Source organism: Ursus arctos, unplaced genomic scaffold (assembly GCF_023065955.2).
Source record: "Ursus arctos isolate Adak ecotype North America unplaced genomic scaffold, UrsArc2.0 scaffold_19, whole genome shotgun sequence".
Lineage (NCBI taxonomy): Eukaryota > Metazoa > Chordata > Mammalia > Carnivora > Ursidae > Ursus > Ursus arctos.
In genome coordinates, this window is record NW_026622863.1 from 20,615,541 (window position 1) to 20,636,235 (window position 20,695).

The following is a 20,695-nucleotide window of genomic DNA, read 5'->3' on the forward strand; positions in this document are numbered from 1 at the left end:
ATTATCAAAAGAATGAGAAATAACATGTATTGGGAAGGATGTGGAGAAAAGGGGACCCTCATACTACTGGTGGGATTACAAACTGGTGCAGCCACAATGGAAAACAGTATGGAAATTCCTCAAAAAATTAAGAATAGAACTATATAACCCAACTATTCCACTTCTGGGCATTTATCCAAAGCATACAAAAGCACCAATTTGGAAAGATATATGTACCCATAAGTTCATGGCAACATTACTTACAGTAGCCAAGATATGGAAGCAACCTGGATATCCATCAATATATGAATGGATGAAGAAGATGTAGTATATTTATGCAATGGAATATTACTCAGCCACATAAGAGAATGAAATATTGTCATTTGTGACAACATGGATGGACCTTGAGGGTATCAGGCTAAGCCAAATAAGTCAGATGAAGAAGGACAAATACCATATAATTTCACTCGTATGTAGAATCTAAAAAAAAAAAACAACAAACAATAAAATCAAACTCATAGATACAGACTAGTGGTTACCAGAGGAGAAGGGGGTTGGAGGGTGGGCATAATGGTTGAAGGGGGTAAGCTACGGTGGTGGATGGTAACTAGACATGGTGATGATCGCCTAGTAGTGCATACAGATATCAAATTATAAAGCTGTACACATGAAACTTATTTTAAAAAAAGAAGAAAGCCAGAAGAAATTTCAATGAATACAATTGCCCCATGACAGTGTTGTTAACAGGGTTGAATAGTTCCCTAATGAATAGGGAATGAAAAGTTTATATCAGGAATACAATCAGCAACTCCTAGGGTGTTTTACATAATTGCACTTTAGATAATGATATAGTAAGCTGTATGTAGATCCTATCGCAATAGTCTTTAACTGTCTAATCAATAAATACATTTAAATTGTTTTCTACCTGGTAAACATGGGTATATAGCAGTGCTTAAGACTAATGGTTTAACTAATTTTTTAAAAAAGATTTAATTTATTTATTTGAAAGAGAGAGAAAGAAAGCGTGCGTGAGCACTTGCTAGAGCAGGATGAGGGGCAGATGGGGAAGGAGAGGGACAAGCAAACTCTGAGCTGAGTGTGGAGCCAGTCATGGGGCTTGATCCCATGACCCTGAGATCAGGACCTGAGCTGAAACCAAGAGTCCGAGGTTCCAGCTGGTAGAGACACCCAGGTGCCCCTAAGTAATTTTCGACTAAACATTTTATCACTGTTGCATGTATATGAATAAAGGAATTGCTCCAGATACTGGCAGAGGTGGGTATATGTATTGCCGGGACCCCAGACCACAGCTGGAGCTCAAATTGGACAAAACCAGTTAAGTCACCTTGTTTTCAGAACATTACCTTTGGACAAAGCCAGTATCTTGTCTGGATGTGCCAGATGTTACCATTTCTCATTTAATCTTCACATCATTTCTCCCTACGACAGCCAGATTTATCTTCCAAAGCTCATTTGCATTTTAAAATCAAGGTTTTATTTCTGATTATAAAAGTGAGGTATGTTCACTATAGAAAATTTTGAAAGTTCAGAAACCTTCATGACAAAGAGAAAATCATTGTTTACATATTGCTGCATTTCCAGGATTATCCCATTTTAAAAAATGTAACAAACTTATTAATATAAACCTTAGTATCCTTTTTTTAATTACTATACATTTTTACCTGTAAACATCATTCTTAAATGGCTGTACATAATAATGACACTATACTTCCTACTTGCTGGAAACTATCCTAATCCACCAAAGTTATTTTCTCTAATCCCCAAAACAAAGCTATAAAATACATTCTGCATTTTATTATTAAATTGTTTTCATTTTACAAATGAGAGAATTAAGGCAATGAGAATGTATAGAAGTTGCCCAAGGCCACACATCTTGTAAGGAATGGAGTCAGACTAAGAATCCAGACAACCTAGCTCAGAGCTTACATCTTAACCACTAGGACCCCACTGTCCCCATGTCCAATCTTCTGTTATTGATAAGCCCTGATGCTTATGCTAAATAGATTTTTGTAAAAGTGAAATATCTGCGTAGTTTCTAAAAAATCATGTAGTTCTCTAACATAGATAAAAAATTAGGAATTTTTTGCCCAAACTCTCCCCAGATTTATATCTTCTACCAAGAAACAACTGCTCTCAAATCCCTTGGTTGTTTTCACAAAGTATTCGTCTTTATACTTCTAAATAATATGCTCTTACTTAAGTTGTCTCTTTAGGTTGACTTCCCAGGGTGAAGATGAGATCCAATTCTTTTATATCCAGTTCCCCCTTGTCAAACGTTCCATTTCCCTCTCCCTCTCTCCATATTCTGAAACAATCTTTATATATTTCTCTTTGTGTTCCCCCTCCCTTCTTCCATTCACCCCTCCCTCTCTTCTACCCTCCTTCCTCCCTGCCTCCAACTCTCCATCCATCCATGCATCCATCTATTAATATATCTGTTTTTCCCTTTATGATGAGCTGGTCAGTCTTCCCAGTAAAGAACCCTCACATTTCCTACAATCCTGAAATTATTCTGGAGACTTACAGAAGCCAAAAAAAGGAAAGGGGGTTTGAAGTGGAGCCCCACTTTTCAGCCCACAGACAATCACATAATCTCTCTCTGTTTTTGGTATGTTGTCTCATTTAAATCCTCATCTGGGTCTCATGGCCTGAGGCTGGCATTTCTGATTCACTTTCTCTGAGTATTAACCTCACAGTCTTCTACTGGAGTTGGGGAATGGTGGCTCCCTGGTCCCACAGAGTGGAAGAGGTTAACCGAGGATCTGAGCAACCTCATAAAGACATTCACGAGGCCCTCCTAAGTTCTGTCTTGCAACTCATTACATCTTCTGAGACAAATGGAGGCATCCACTTTCAGAACCTGCTTCCATTCTGAGACACAGAGTGGCTTGCTTCCCTTTGCTCCCCTTGCTATCTGCATTCTAGTGAGTTTTCACTTTTCCACGTGCTTTCTGTCTTCCAAATTTGTTTCCATTTTCTTTTTCTTTTTTTCCTCCTTTGTTCTTCTTGCCATTTTAGACTTTAGCCTTTTTTAGTTTTACTGATTTTCATGAGCTATTAGGGATCAGAAGCAAACCAACACTTTTGGTCCACCATGTTTAGCAGGAAGTCCGCAACAAGTGCAGACAGCCCCTGTTGCTCCATTCCACAGAGGAGGCAATTAAGGAGACTTTGTAGTATACTTAAGGTATGAGGTCAGTGAATTAACCTGTGAATTAGGTGCTCTTCCCAAGGGACTAGCAGCCTTTGGCTTTCAGTCTGGGTCCCCAATATTGCAGTTTTTCTCCATTTCCCTTAGATTTAACTGAGCTACAGCCCTTTATTTATTAGTCTGTTCTAAACTCTAAAATCAGAAGAAAGATATGTGGTTTCCACAGCTTCATTCTCACCCCTCAACTGTATCCTTAATTTATTTCCTTGAAATCCAGATAAATAAAATATTATATATGAATGATGTAATGGCTTTAGGCCAGAGCTCCCTGTGATCCTACTACAAATCTTGGGTGGGTTGTTTCCATAAAATATCCCTGCCCATCCCTCAAAAACACATATAAGCCATCATCAGTCTCTCAACTTACGAGTTGTGTTATCATCTCAGATCGATGCATAAATTTTCGGGTAAGTGTGCGTGAAGACAGAGACCACCTGGGTGATGTGTCATGGTTTCTTTCTCCCATGAAAATATTTTGCAAAGATTCTTTTCTTCTTATCTTGTGGCACAACATTGTTATGTGAACCATAGTGAGTGCTTAAAAATAAGTTAATGAAAAAAATTGAGTTAATGCTGATTGTCAGAGTCAGCAGGGATCATACTGATTACTTAGTTTGTATTTGTGCAATCTTTGGTTAATCTTTCCTTTTCACCTTGCTTTTTATCTCCAACATTTTATTATAAAAATTTTTAAGTGTGCAGCAAAGTTGAGAGAATATTATAGTCACCACCCACATACCTACCACCTAGTTTGCACCCTGAACATTTTACTTGTTTTGAAGAACACATATCTGTCCATCTATCTATCCCTCTGTCCATCATCAATCCATCTATATTTTTCCATTTTCAAGTAGATGGTAAACACCTATACACCTCCCCTAACTACTTCAGTATGCACATTACTAACTAGAGTTTAATATTTATTTAAATTATTTTTTCATGTAAAGATTTATATACAATGAAATGCAAAAATCTGAAGTGTACATTCATTGAAATTTTATAAATGCATTTCTTTCCTCGTCTTTTATTTTCTCTGCTGGTCTCTGCATTTATTTAATTCAATAGATGTTTGTCAAACATATCCTTTGCGCCAAACATTAATAATAACATGTATTAATATGTATGCTAGACAGAGAAGACAATGGCTAATTCTCGCAGTGGAAATCTGGGAGTTAAGCAATAGGGAAAGGAGTGTTACAGAAAGCATTTGTCACTGAAGAAGCCTATGAACAAAAGCACGACACACGAGAAAAACACAGTGTTTTGGGGGCAAAATGAGTTGTCTTTTATAACCTGAGCCCAGTGAGAGTACGCTTGTGTGGCGGGGGTAAGGGTAAGAGACATAATTGTTTCAAAATACAAAATTCAAAACTATGTGAATGAAACAAATTGCCAAGAAATGAGGTGCTTAATGCTATAGCACTGGGCTTAAGAGAAGGCCTGTACTTCCTTAGTTGGTCATTCCTGAACCAAAGATGACATTTTGACAACTCAGATTTCAACCTGTTTTATTTCATTGGTAAACTGCTAAAATTCACCTTTCATATGTGTTTCATATAGGCCTAACTGCAAATTTGCTTCCAAAATATCTTATTAAAAATATGTTTGGGGGAAATGAATGAATGATTATCTAAATGTGAAAAGATCACTATATAAAATGCTCTCTTACTTAAATTGAACTATACATGCATTTGCTACCAACTGAGGGAAAAGGAGAAATGTGAAAATTCAAGATGAAAACTTAAAATAGTGAGAAAAAGGAAATAAACTCTTAGATTTGTGGATTTATTCCTTTGGATGTGACAGGGTGCAAACCTTGTCATCATTCATTCATTGACCCAACTTGCTCTGATGACAGATTCCTGATATGGCTGCTGTGTTTGGCCCTAAGTAGGGCACTATTTTCTTGACTATCCAGCTAGTTCTCTGATTTCTCTGCCATTATCCTAGTTCAGGATCTCATGTCAGGCAACCTGGTCTTCCTGCATCATAACTTTATCCATCCATTGTGAATGGTTTGTTAAAATGCAAACCTGTTTATTCATTCATTCATTCATTTATTTTAAGAAATTTAGTGACCATTTACTATGCACCTGCTGTCAACATGGCTTGCACCTTCTACGGTAATGAATATCTTATTGTATGCTATTGAATGTGTAAAAAAGGAAGACAAACTTCTTTTTTTTTTTAATATGTATTTATTTTAGAGAGAGAGTGGGGGAAGGTTCAGAGGGAGAAAATCCTCAAGCAGACTCCCCGCTGAGCACGGAGTCAGATGTGGGGCTAAATGTGGGGCTTCATCCCAGGGCCCTGCGATCATGACCTGAGCTGAAACCAAGAGTTAGATGCTTAACTGACTGAGCCACCCAGGTGTCCCAAGGAAAACAAATTTCTTAAGAACTGAGTTTGGGCCATTTTTCTTTAATCTTGAAGTCATAACACGTTCCCCTCTCAGAATATGTGATCAATGAATTTTTCTTACCTAGAATTCTGTTATTTAAGGCAGAGAGTATTAAATTGGCTGAGAGAATAAGGTAGATTTTTGAAAGACAGAGTTGTATAGGGGAATTCTTTTGGATCAGGAGGGACGGATGGGATTTGGATGGAACCAGAGCAGAGGCTAGGAAGTCAGAGGTGGAGAGAACTGCATATGCCGAGAAACAGAGGTACCCGAGCATGGTGAGCTTGACATCAGCAGGATTGATTCCCTTTGGCACTGGTGTACCTTATTTTACTTTCTTTTCTTCTTTCCAACCGAAGTTCCAGTTTTAACCTCATTCTTTCTCTTTGATATTGCAAAAGAAGGAACAGAGGGAGGAATTCAAGATAACTGGCCAGAGAGTACTGTTTTTCATCAAATGAAAATACCCCATGCTATCTGAAAGTAGAGATTTCCTACGACATCCTTCATAAGCCAGAATAGCATGAATCAAGGAAGTAATTACCACTAACTCATATGGAAAAACTTCTAGCATTCCCAGACCCAAAAAATAACCTCTCTTAGGTTTTTCTGATACCTTAAGACACAGCTTGATAATGATGTACAAAATAAATTGATATACAGCACAGATGCTCACAGACACAGTTCAAAGCTCTGGTGACTGGATGCTGAGATGCTGAGTGAGGTTCCCGGGGAAGGAGCTTGGCAGCGCCACTCTCACTGCTTGAGGTGTGCTGCCTCCACAATGGTCTGCTGCAAAGCAAATGCTGAATGATCTTTTTAATTTTCTTTTTTTCTTTCAGTTAGCAAAACCAGGTACTAATGTAGCACTTTCATAAAACTAAAGTGACAGAAAGCAAACTCTCAAAAGGTGGAAGATACCTGTATATCCATTCACTCATCCATAAAACCATCCATTTTCCCCATTTATCCCATCAAATTTTTTACCCATAAAGTCATCCTTTTATGATTCAAACTATTTTAATCAATCCATCCAAAAGAGCAATGGATACCTAATTCAGAAAAGAGTGAAAAATGATGTTTCCTGGCCAAAATGTGAATTGAGAATTGGAGAATAAAATTAGCCAGGCAATAAAAGATTGGGAAAAAGAGGTTACAGGCCAGCCAGTAAATGATTCTACCTATGGCAATGACAGTGAGCATATTGAAGGATTTGTAAATGGCTGTAACTACTGCCAGATCATTCTCTCTACAGTGAGAAAGGCACACGAATTCCAACTACTCTCTAAGACACCTCTCCCAGCACAAAGCCTATTTACATCTTTACTAGGCATTACTGATTTCCAGACACCATGTTTTACCTGGGAACAGAATCCATTATTATAGTGGCCATGCAGACCCTCTTTTAGGAGTAAAGAGTCTATTACCCAGCTACTGAAAGTTCCACTGGCAGATAGTTCTAAGCGGTGAGCCCTCTTCTGGAAGTGTCTTGACTGAAGAGTACTGCCTTGCTCTACTGGAGTAACCTATAACCAGTGTTTTAAAGACCTGTCTCTCCATTCCAACTTTCAAGATTCAGAGCTCCTCATGAAGTCGCTGAAATCCTTTGTTGAGACTACAGTGCACTTGACTTCTCCAGCTAGTCAATTCTGCTTCCTTTCCTGTCCTTCCACTGGTGATGATCCCAAGAGTGCTCCATAATAAAGTTCCTGGAACATTAGTCTCCATCTTAGGGGACCAAACCTGCAGTGGAAGTGAAGCAAATAGGTGGGCTACCCGTGGGAAGCTTGGATAGATGCAGGTGATCTACTGAGACTCCGCAGTCCCATCCTGCCCATGCAGGAAGTGATTCATGACACTCTGAGCTCGATCTAGTGGAAGCTACACTAGCAAAAAGCTTCACTAAGAGCTGAGTCACAGCCAGAAGCCCAGAGAATCATCATAGCAAGGTGAGGGTGAGCCTTCCACATTATTTTATCCAGTGTCTTCAGTTTACTGATAATTAAGCTGAAGTCTGTAGGAAATCCACTGATGAGGCAGGACTATATATCCTGTCATTGGTTTTATGGTCTTTGAACGTATCTTTTTGTTTTGTGTGGAGTAAGTAGGCGATTCTTACTCCCAGGATGGCAGAAATGAGGGGGGATCTGAGAATTAGGGCTTGGGTAGCACTAGGACCTTCATACCTTCATCAGTAGGAGATTAGCAAAGGCAGTTCTCCCTTCCTAGTCTCTTCCTAGGCTGAGTGATGTAGGAACTTAATTAAGTTTTTTTTTTCATATATTTGAGGCTTATTCTATAACACACACTGTGATCTGCTACCTATCCATATACGCTTCTTATCACTGCATCCATCCTTCTACTCACTTTTACAGCTCCTTCTAGATTTGAATATGGGCAGTGACTTGAATTCACATCAATCTCTTCTTGCTACCACATTCTTTCCCATCTGTTTTCCTCTCCACATATGTTATTAACAGCTCTTTAGGTTATTTTGTACAATTTGTTAAAAGATTAAGCAAGATAAAGACTAGGAGTAGGATCCAGGGCTTCCAATCCAGAGATTCTGACACCAGTAAATAAATGTGTAAACCAAAAGCATAGATATAAATAAGTAGTTAGAAAGGGGAGGGCTTGATAAAAAAAGAAAAAGAAAAAGAAAAAAAATAGTACAATTTTACATATACAGATGGAGAGAGAAGGTGAAACATATTGTAAATCATTTAAAATTTTAAAATTTCAGGTTAAAAATTATAAACTTAATTCAGTATCTGATAGGAGCCAATAAATGTTTCTGAAGATCATGAAAATCTGGTGGTGGTGTGAAATATTAAATAGAGAAGGGAAAGACTGGAAGTGAAAAGCAAGCCAAGGATATTGTTGCAGGTGTTTAGGAAAGAAATCATGGGGAACTACAGAGGAAATAGAAGGAGGAGAATGATGTTAGAGGTAATGGAAAGATTGAGTTTAAAGGAGATGGAATGGTGATATGAAAAGACTCTGGGTTTTGATGTTTGACAGGTAGGGGTTTATGACGTAGGTGCATTACTTTTGTTTTGGTATGAACTTAACATCTAAATCATATTTTCCTTAAGGGGATGGGTATCTATGACCTAATTCATATGATAAGTACTGGTACTCTGTAAATGCTAGTTCTAATACTGTGATTTGGAGAGGGGACAGTAGGGGTCTAGAACAACTTCCAGGTATCTCACTTAGATGAATGGCTTGGTGGAGGTGGCTTTTCCTGAGATGAGGAAACTGAGAAGAAGACCAGAATCTCAGCTCAGGCCACTATAACAAAATACCATGGCAGCCTTAAACAACGGACATTCATTTCTCACAGTTCTGAAGGCTGGGAAGTCCAAGATCAAGGTGCCAGTAGATTCGATTCCTGGTGAGGTTCCTCTTCTGGATCAAAGATGGCTGCATTCTTGCTGTGTGCTCACATGGCAGAGAGAGTGAGAGCTCTGGTCTGTCTTCCCCTTCTTATAAGGACACTAATCACATCATGGGGGTCTCACCCTCATGAACTCATCTAAACCTAATTACTTCCCAGATGTGCTACCTCCAAATACCATCAAATTGGGGGTTAGAGCTTCACCATAGGCATTTTGGGGAGACACATTCAGTCTATAACAACCATAATTCGGAAATTGCAGTTCATCTTTGAACAAGTTGATTTAGAGGTTTTTTTCACAGCACTGAAATGGAGATGTCCACTTGTTGGTTGGATGCATGAGTGGGAATTAGAGAAGCAGCATATCACTAATGAAACAAATTTAAAAGCTGCCCCATGAAGATAAATGAAACCATGAAAACTGACACCAAGATGGAGCAAGCAGAATAAAAAGATGTGTGTCCTGAATACTGCATCTCATGAAACAATAAAGATTATCGTTTGGGAAACAGGATGGGAGATTGCAAGGAAGAAATATAATGAGACTTTAGAGAGACTTTAATGGAACAGATAGGATGAATCATGAGGAAGCACAGAGGTCATAGAAAGAGTGCATAAAAAGAATGATGTGTAAGTGCATTGGGGTATATAAGGGTGTTGGGGATATATACTGCATAGCAAAATTTCCAAAAGTGGTCTCATATGGAACACCAGCCCCATGAATTAGCTCCTCGAAAGAAAGCTTATGTGGAAAGATACTTAGGGGATTGCTTCGAGCTCTGACATTCTTAGAGACTCATGAAGTAAATCACCTTATTAAAGGCTCTCAGAAATTTAGCAGTACAGCAAGTTGTTTCACTCAACATTTTTGAAATGTATTAGAATAACAGACTCAGTTACCCATTTTCCTACTCAAATATCTTTAATCAAATTAGTGTTCTTCAGGACAGAGTTTGGTGAATATGCACTGCATGATCAAATACCTCTGGAAGACAGAGAACAGACCAACTCATTGCTGGAGATCTCAAAGAAAATAATTAGAATGAATTGGTAGGAGGGAAATGAGATGGTAAGTGATAGAATTAAGGAGGGAGAGAAGCATGGGAAGCAAATGTAGGCTTTTTTTTTCATGGGAGGAAAAAAATGGGGATCATTTTTAGGGATACTGTGCTCAAGAGAATTTTTATTTTTTAGTTTTTAGTTTGAAATAATCATGGACAAACAGGAAGTTATAAAATAATGTGTGGGAAGGTCCCATATATCCTTTGACCAATTTGCCCCAATGGTGGCATCTTGTGTAACTATGTGCAATGGTCAATATAAGGAAATTGACCTTGATACAATTCACAGGGTTTGTATCAGGTTTTCCTAATTATATATGTACTCCTTTGTGTGTGTCTAAAGTTATATGCAATTTTGTCATGTGTGTAGGTTTGCATAACCACCACCACCACAATCAAATCAAGATGCAGACTTTTTCCATTATTATAAGGCTTCTTTCTTATCCCTTTATAGCTACACCTCTCCATCCCCTACCCCAATCCTACAGCCTGGCAACTACTAATCTGTTCTCCCTCTCTGTAATTTTGTTATTTTAAGAATGTTATATAAATGAAATTACATAGTATGTACCATTTTGAGATGCTTTTGTCACTCAGCATAATTCCCTGAGATCCATCCCAGTTGTGATGTGTGTCAATAATTCATTCCTTTTCCATTGCTGCATAGTACTTAGGGGACAGATGTACCACAATGTGTTTAACCATTCACCTGTTGAGGAGAATTTGGGTTGTTTATAGGTTTTGCCTATTATGAATAGAGCTTCTATGAACACTCATGTAGAGTTCTGTGTGAACATAAGTTTTCATTTCTCTAGGATAAATGTCCAAGTGCAGTTGCTGGGTTATATAATAATTGCATATTTAATTTTATAGGAAATTTCACTCATTCTGATGGGTGTGTAATGATATCTTATTGTGGTTTTAATTTACATTTCCCAATTAGCTAATGACATTGAACATCTTTTCATGTACTTATTCACCATCAGCATATCCTCTTTGGTGAAATATCTTCATGTCTTTTGTGCATTTTCAAATTGAATTGTTTTTGTCATTTTTTTTTTCCTCTTGGGCTTCAAGAATTCTCTTTATACTCTAAAAATTAATCCTTTGCCAGATACGTGGTTTGCAAATATTTTCCCGCAGGAGCTTGTCTTCATATTTTTATCAAGGTCTTTGAAGGGCAAAATTTAAAAATCTTGATGAGGTCCAGTTTATTGTATTTTCCTTTTTGGGTTTATGCTTTTAGTGTCAAGTCTAAATGTTTTTAAATATAGTCATAGATCCTGATGATTTTATTCTGTTTTTTCTTTTTTTCTAAAAGTTTTGTCATTTTACATTTTTCATTTAAATTTGTGATTTGTTTTGAGTTAATTTTTATACAAGTTGTAAATTTTAGGTCAGGGTTTTTGTTAGTTTTCACCTGTGAATGTGCAGTTGCTCCAGTACCATTTTTTGAAAAGGCTATTCTTTTGTTCCTTTGTCAAAAATCAGTTGGGTGCATTTATAGGGGTCTATCTATATTTGGGTTCTCTCTTCTGTTCCATTGCTCTGTCTTTCCCTCTGCCCATACCACACTGCCTGGATTACTGTGTCCATATAATTACCATTAACGTCAGACAGGGTGACTCCTTTGTTCTTCTTTTTCACAATTGTTTTACCTGCTTTAAGTCCTTTATCTTTCCGTATAAATTTTAGAATAAGTTTCCCTATGTCTCAGCCTACAAACAAACAAACCACAAAAACAAACAAACAAAAAAATCTGCTGGGATTTTGATAGGAATTGCATTAAGCCTATAGATAAATATTGTAAAAAAAAGAATTGACATCTTTACTATGTTGATTCTTTAAGGGAATGTTTTTAAATATTTTGTTTCGAATTGGGATAGTCAGTAGTTTTAAAGTAAGGGATTAAAAAAAATGTGTGTGGTTAAAGGTGCAACCATTAAGGAAATAAGAGTTGAGGCTGAGTGCTCAGATGCAAACCTCAGACCCCAAACCAACATAAACTTGGAGTCCAAGAACCTCAGGGAATTTCCTGACCAGCAGTGAGAAGGAGAAAGTCATACCTCTGATCTTGAAGCCGGTCCTCTAGATCCAAGGGAGATGAAAGTCCTTCTAGAAGACCACATCCAATTCTCACTTCCAACCCAGTGTGAAGAGGAGATGAGAATTGCTCTGGGAACCCATGTGGACCAGGCTCAGCAATGAAGGGGCAGCATGTCTGAGAGATAAAATGTTACAGAGAGAGAGAGGGAAGCATCTGGGACACCTGTTGCTCAAGGAATAGAAGTTTGGGTGTAGCCTCAGGCGCAGTTCAGGGTTCCCTCTCGGCTAGGATTTTGCCTGCAGCATTTGCTGCCTGTCTTTCCTGCCTGAGTTCGTGCCCCCCTAATTCTAAGTGATCATACATCTGGCATGACATATCCTCACACCTAGAGCCATTCTTCCTAACTAGTGGTCCCCATCTGTACTCACCTGGCCTTGCCTTACACAAGCTGCTTAGTTTTTTGGCTAAATTACTGATATGTGGATTAAAGTGCAGACTACATTTATCCATCAGGGTAACATACAGAAGAGTTTTGCAGACATGGCTGAAATGGAGATAGTGAGATACTGATCCAACATAAGTGTAGACTTTTTGGTGGGAACTCTTAATGGCTTTTTGTTTTGTTTTTTTCATTTTTACTGTCTGCATTGTTTACATCAAAGTCATAATCCTCCTACCCCCATCCTAAGTTATAGATTGCACTCTTCTGGTATCTCATTTTTCCCTGATAGGTTTTTAAGCTTGATGCTAACAACTGTTTTTCCTCCATCTGACTTTCTGGGTTTCTTATGAGAAGCAAATCATAGCTTTTAATGGCACTTAAACATCTCCATGTATACAGTAACCTTGCTATGAGCAGTCTCTGGCGAACAGGCTCAACTCAGGTTTTGAAGTGAGGCTCTCTGGTATGTAAATCACAGTTCCACCACTTCACACCTTTGAAATCTTTGTCACGTCAGGTCTCTGAGACTCCATTTCCTCATCTGTCAAGTGTAAACAAAAAACCTGCTTCATGGTATTATTGGTGGGATTCAGTGAGACGATGTGAAGGAAAAATTCTGAAATTAGATATTGTGAGTGTTCTGGAAAACACTTCATTGAATGCTTTAAAATGGTGAAAATGGTGAATTTCATATTATGTGAATATTATCTCAATTTTAAAAAAGTGTTATTAAGATGTATAATGCCATACCACACACTTGGAATGTATCCAGTACATCTCATTCCCTTCTCATCAGAAGGAAAGTTGTAGCTCCTGACAGAAACCTTGAGGCCTTTTGCTTGGGAACAAATGAGAATCGCTTAGAAGCAAGTTTTGAAATTCATAAGAGGACCAGAAGGGAAATAAATGGAAGCAGAGTGGGAAGGACTTTCCATGTCTTCTGATCGTCCTAACAGCTAGCCCCTCTCAGCTGCCAAGGCTCCAGAGGCATCTTTGGCTTGTACTTTCCCTATCCTTTGCTCCCTCCCAGGCTTGTTCCCGTCCTTAGGGTTCTTCCCTCAGAGATGGAAGGGTAAGGGGAGGAGGGCAGGGCAGACTATGGCTTTCAGACTTTAGTCTCCAAAGAGCTCCAGAAGCAGCTGGAATATTTCATGTGGATGGTGATTGTTCACACTTAAACCCATAAAAAATAAAATAAAACTAAAGCGTGGGAGAGGAAGGGTCAGTGAAAATAAACATCTTTTCTGGAAGACATCCCACAGCTGTGTGCTGATACAGCACAGTGTCAATGTTTGGGAGCTCTCAAAATGCATAGCTGTGGTTAGGAGAGAGAAAAGCAAACTCCTACCCGTATGTCCCCACCCTTTCATGGTAGCCACAACCCAAAAATTAAGGAGGAATTTCCTTAGCATTCAGATTTCTCAAAGGAACTCCTTTCAAAGATGGAAGGCTACCGAAGCAAGTTTGTGGTTTGACTGTGGAAATTGGAATCAGACAGTACGTTGGGGTGATAGGTCAGGAAGGTGTGTGTCTGAAATTGGTTCTACCACGCGCTGATGACCTTGGTCAAATCACATGACCTAATGTTTAATGTTTAATATCTCAATCTCTGAAATGGGATCGTTATGTTTACGTTGACGTTTTCTTGAGAATGAGAGACTGTGAATGTGAAGAACATAGTAATGTTTACCCCATATCCAACCCAGCAGGGATGCTGATCTTGTTGCTATAAGTTCAGCCCCTTAACTTTTAGTCATCTTTTGGGACTCTGTATCACGGGAATGTTCACGAAACAGCAGACTCATTTCCAATTGATGTTTATAGGTATTATTAACCAAGACAGGGAAAGGGACACCTGATATCCAGCAGGAAACCAGATAAAAAATACCTGCCACTTAAAGTTTACAAATAAACCTCTGTGGAATAATAACCACAATAATAATAATTAGGTTATTGTCAGTAAGAAGGTGGTACTTCACGATGCTTGTCATACTGCCCAGGACTTTCATTTTCGAAGAGAGATTATCAAAATAAATTTGCCAATAGTTGTTATACTGTACTTAAAAATAAGCCAGCCCTGTCTCAGTGATTTCATCAGCACCTCCCTAGAATACATCGCTGTGCTTCACCTTGAAAAGACAGATAGGATCCAAAGATTAAAACCATAGGCTATAATCATCTTTGGTGATACCCATCCTAAACTGGGACAATAGTGCAGGCTTAGCATTACTCAAGAAATAGAAATCTCCCCACCACCAAAAGTGGGGACAAGTTGAACTCTGATAGGCAGAAAATCTTAAGAAGAACCCCACATCTTAGAAGAGGTAAAAACAAGAGCTAGGTACAGGAACTGCCAAGATGAGAGGTCGAGGAAGCAGGAAGTGGTGAGGAATCGTGACTGGGAGCTAGCGAGCCTAAGTGAGATACATAGGGATATGGTTGTGAAAATCCAGTTCTGCAGTGAATCCTTCCAGAAGGTCTTTGTCTCAGACATTGGAGCTCACAGAGTAACACTATGAGCCTTGTATTTGACCCAGAACATGAAAAGAAATATCCCCTTTCATGTCTCTACCCTCTAACTAGGGCTTAGTGGCCTCAGCCTATTAGGCAATGAGAACAAGCACCATGTGCTCTGTTGGGGATGCAGAGATGTCTCTTAAGAATATGCTACTGCCTTCCAAGGAAGTGAAGTTAACAATTTGATGTGTGTTCTTCAAGATCCACAATATAGTCTAAAATTTAAAAGAACTATGTAGGGCATTAAAATTCCTGGGGTTAAATCATACCTCTTCACTAACAGGGTGACCTTGGGCAAATGACTTCACCTTCCTATATCCTAAATTCCTCATCTATAATATGGGGTAATATTGCTATTCCTTAGTGATTTTGTGAGAATTCAGTGAATGAATTGATCGATCCAGGTAAAGAACAAGGAGGCACTCAAAAATTATATAGACAAGGTGGCTATCTTCACATGCACGAATACAGATAGCTCCATTATATTTAACCACTTCAATATATTACATTGTATGGCAAGAGCTTGGTTCTTTAGCTAGTCTTAGATTTATGGATATCGCCATTACTTCCATTTTTGTTTTTTCAAACAATGCTTAAATAATCACTCATATCTTTATATCTTCAAGAAAATATTTCTGACCAGGGGTGCCTGGATGGCTTAGTCAGTTAAGCATCTGACTCTTGGTTTTGGCTCAAGTCATAATCTCAGGGTTCTGGAATCGAGCCCCATATCAGGCTCCAGCCCCACATCAGGCTCCTCACTCAGTGTGGAGTCTGTTTGGGATTCTCTTTCTGTCTCTCCCCACACTCACTCTCTTTTTTGTGTCTCTCAAATTAATAAATAAATAAAATTTTTAAAAAAGAAATTATTCCTGATTAATAAATTCCTTAAATTGTAGCACATATATCTGTCATCAATTTGTCCTCTAAAGTTTCTAGTAGGTGAGTGGAAGTTTTCTAAGCCCACAAAGTCATGTCTGTGGAGGGAAGGGCTGCCTTGAGGACAGTTTTCTAGATCATAGAAGGAATGTATAATATATAAAAGTGTGGAGATATATAAGAGCAAAGGAAGTCTTCAGCCCTAGAATTAAGATGAATCAGGCAGGGTTGATGGGCTGGAAGAAATCAAGAATCTAAATTTTATCTACTCCTAGGCGCTAATGACTGCTAAGCTCTTGAAGAGTTGTACCTTATCAAGTGAATATGTTCTGTATAGTACTAGCAGCTGTCCACTAGTGAAGGATTTCCCAAAGCACAGAATATAAGCCACTGACAGTATTAAAGATGATTGTTTGGGGCGCCTGGGTGGCTCTGTCAGTTAAGTGCCCCACTTTTGATCTTGGCTCATCTCTTGATCTCGTGACTGTGAGTTTGAGCCCCATTTTGGGCTCCACTCTGGGCATGGAGCCTTCCGAAAGAAAGAAAGAAAGAAAGAAAGAAAGAAAGAAAGAAAGAAAGAAAGAAAGAAAGAAAGAAAGAAAGAAAGAAAGACATTGATTGTTCATGGAGTATTACCACATGGCAGTAAATATTACAAGGTGCAGAAGTATAACTTTTCCAGTAATCAGTAAGTCCATTCAGCAGCTTTATCGGTAATTTTATTTTTTTATGAGATTTTATTTATTTATTTGAGAGAAGGAGAGAGAGCTTGAGTGGGTGAAGGAACAGAGGGAGAGGGACAAGCAGACTCCTTACTGAGTACAGAGCCCAATGCAGGGCTTGATACCCAGACCCTGAGATCATGACCTGAGTGGAAGTCAAACTCTCACGCAGCTGAGCCACCCAGGAACCCCATTGGTAATTTGTTTTTAACATCTATTAAAACTTGCTATCCTCCTGGGGCACCTGGGTGGCTCAGTCAGGTAAGCATCTGACTCTTGATCTCAACTCAGGTCTCAATCTCAGGGTCATGAGTTCAAGCTCCACATTGTTTTACTTGTAATGTATTTATTTTTATATGACCTTCTACTGGTAGCAGTCAATAAGTCGCTAGTGGTTTTCCACGTATGAGAGAGGCATACATTTACTTTTCAAACAAATTAAACATGTACTTCAATTTTAATAATGAAAATTTGAGAAAAACCCAGCTAGTCTGGGAGAAGGGTGGTAAATGGATTGTGCCTAATTTCTCCTGTATCAGCCAACCACGATGACTGCAACTTCAGTTTTACTTTTAAAATCACTAAGTGTAGTGATTCTCATATGGTATGCTCAGATATACTGAGCCTGAGTGGCTCAGTCGTTAAGCGTCTGCCTTCGGCTCAGGGTGTGATCCTGGAGTTCTGGGATCCAGCGAGCCCCACGTCAGGCTCTTCCGCTGGGAGCCTGCTTCTTCCTGTCCCACTCCCCCTGCTTGTGTTCCCTCTCTCGCTGGCTGTCTCTCTCTGTTAAATAAATAAATAAAATCTTTAAAAAAAAATCACTAAGTGTAGCCAACTCTATGCCTTGGTCTTATTCAGACAATTACAAAAATTAAACCAGCTTAAAGTACATGAGTTGGGACATGGAACTCACCACATGGAACTGATTGCTCTCAAACCCTCTCCCACCAGTGTCCCTGTGACGGTGACCAGAGCCTCAGATAAAGCCAGCCTGAGTTCTGGCCATTTATTTTAAAAGCCATTCCTAGACTAGGATGAAAATAACTGGAGCTGTTTTGATCATTGATATCCTAAATCCAATTTGGGAAATGGTTTACGAAATTCAAAGGGTTTCGCCCATCTTCAATTAAAAGGTTTGAAAATTTATGTTTGCCAGTGCCCTTTGGAAAATAAACCCAAGGATAGTTTTATTGCAATGGCAGTACAGTTCCAGCACAAACATGTGGCAGATGCTCGAAATTTGGAGATCGAATCCAAAAATTCAGAAGCACATCTTTTTTGTATTCTGAGAGGGAGAAAGTAAGCCCAGAATTGGCCTGATTTGACTGGTTAATTTTTTTTTTCTGAATCCCATAAATGGAACTGCATATTTAGGAATTTTATGTTCACATAGTATTTATAGGTTATCTATGATTCCTTGAGATTTTGAAGAGTTATAGCTCTGTATTAGGCTTACCAAGATTTTTTTTTTCTTTAAATGCCAAATAAGCTGAAATCTATCCTGGGAAACTGGGGGGTATTAGATATTTTTTTAGGTCATAAGTTAAAAGATTCTTAATACTCGCAGACATTCTATGTCTAGGAATGTTTGTTAATTTGAGCCCCCTCTCTCTCCATGTGTATCTTTAATCTCCCCACCAGCTGTCTCCCATAAAAAGATATTTCTGTTTTTAGTTACAAATCTGTTTAGAGATAAAACTCACTCATAAATACACAACCACATGCAAAGATTTTTTTCTGCTGACAGTATAGAAATAACTCCAGATGAAAAATATTAAAGTTTGTTTAGAAATAGAAAATGCATTCCGCTTCCCTTACTGGAGGCCCATGTTTTGTAGATGTTCAGGGTCTTTTTGTGACTCTCTGAGTGAGCTTTTCTTGGAGAGCACAATCTTCTGTTAACTCTGTGCTTTAGCTCTTTAGTGAAAATTGTTGGGTGCATTCCTAACTGAGGAAATGACTCCTTGCAAAGGCAAGTATTGGTCACCTAAGGAAAAGAAAGAAAGCTAAGAAGTGGGTTCTGTACATTGCTACAGATGTGCTTACTATTACTTGAAAGACTGAACACTTTACTCTTATTTGCTTGTGGGTTATGTTCCCTGGGAAGCAGGTGAGAGCTTATGTATACTTAGTTCTTCTTTTTCTATTTCTCTCAAAATCTAGTACTTTTTTGCCATATAGTATTTGATCAGTGCTCAGATATACTGTTTGCGGCTAATTAAATTGTTATAGTCTTGTTCTATAATGAAATGTGCAAAAAAGAAGAGTATTTAGATATGGCTTCTTTCTCGGTGATTTAGAGCTTTGGACTCTATCTCCCCCACATATCCATTACCAATTAACTCAGTTAAAGGGAATGCTCCAGTTCTGTTTCTCCTGGATTGGTGGTTGTCTTAGCAAGCCTCCATAATCATGCCGCACTTCCTGTTGAAGCTCATTCAGTAACAGCTGATACAATTTATTGTGACCATACTTTGAACAAGGGTAAATGAAAACAGATTGTTGCCTGTGCTACATCAACCATGTAAAGTAATTACTCTAAGCTCCATTTTATGGATGAGAAGATTGAGGCTTGGGGAACTTCAATTACTGAGGTTCCTAAGACTATGTATGAACTGTAGTCCCCATAGACTACAGGGCTGTTGGACTCCAAATCATCAGATATTCCATGACACGAGGCTGCATCCTCCGAACAGAAGGATGGAAGGAGTAACTTCAAGTGACTTCTTGTATATATCAAATGGTGTGGTGTTCATTTTACTAACTTTCTCTCGTTTGATCCTCACTAAAGTCTGATGAGGTCAGTATTGGTAGCCTTATGTAGAGTCAAGGAAATAAAGGTTGAGGCAATTTATGTAAATTATCTAAGAACATAGAACCAGCTCATGGATGCTTGTTGTAGAGAACTCACCATTTTGGAGGAAGGGTTGAATTTTCCTTTAAAAAGTCCAAACGCACTGAGAAGCCAGGTTTATCTATCCCAGGTTATGGAATTATTTCATCAAGCACGATTCTTCTTCTAGGATTCAGCGATGCAACATGCCCTGGAGCATTAACCCTGGTTTTAGGACATTTGCATATAGAACTTCATGGCTTAGATTCAAATCACCAACTTCCTTCCAAAATACACCTGCTGCTTGCTGACCAGGCCCCCTTCAGTGTGACTGTGGTTGCAGCAGAGGTCACACTTTCTCCCTCCACCCCAATAAAGTTCTGCCTTCCAATCTGCTAATCTTACAAAGGGTAAAACCAAGACCCTGGAGGGAAAGGCATTTGTTTAGAGCTTCCCTCATGATAATTTCCTTATCCATCCCATCACATTAAGTCAGCAAATGAAAAACCTGATCTTTCCCCCATTTCTTCTCACTTCCAGTTGATTTTTCGTTAGGATCACGTCCTCAATTTAATGGCTGTTTTTTATCCTCACTGATTTCTCTGTTTAAACAGTGTGTGTGTGTGTGTGTGTGTGTGTGTGTGTGCACATGCATGCATGTGCATGGGTAAAGGGTGGTAAAGATGTCTAAATAAGGAAAAAAATATGTGTATAAAATTTTAAAATCTGGATAACTTCAACAACTACCTCAAAACATCCTGATGTTTTGTTTACTTGTATCTACATTATCTTTTCTACACCTCACAGAGCCTACCAGAGTGAGAGTGGCATTTCATAAACATAATCTGATTGTGCCAACACCTCCATATCTATCCTACACATTCCGATTTCTCGTGGCTTTTGAGAAGAAGAACCCTAGAACAAGAAGGACTCTTTAATGTCTGTTCCCAACATCCCTGTCTGACCTTATTCTCCATCACCACCCTTTGAACTGCAAAGGCTCCAGCCACACTGAATTTCTAAATGCTTTCCACATACCCCAGGTCCTTCGGTTGCTTCTACAACTTTGCACGTGCCGTTCCCTCTCCTTGAATGCTCTTTCAGGGGCAGAGTCAGCTCAAAACCATATCTTCTGATGCCCAGTGAGTATTGCTTAACTATGGTGCTCCAAGCAATATTAAA

General features: G+C 38.7%; 1 long non-coding RNA gene across 1 annotated transcript in view; it reads left to right on the forward strand.

Moving 5' to 3' along the window:
* LOC125283315 (uncharacterized) overlaps positions 1-20,695 on the forward strand; it is a 335,578-nt gene that overhangs the window by 39,220 nt on the left and 275,663 nt on the right. The window lies entirely within an intron of this gene.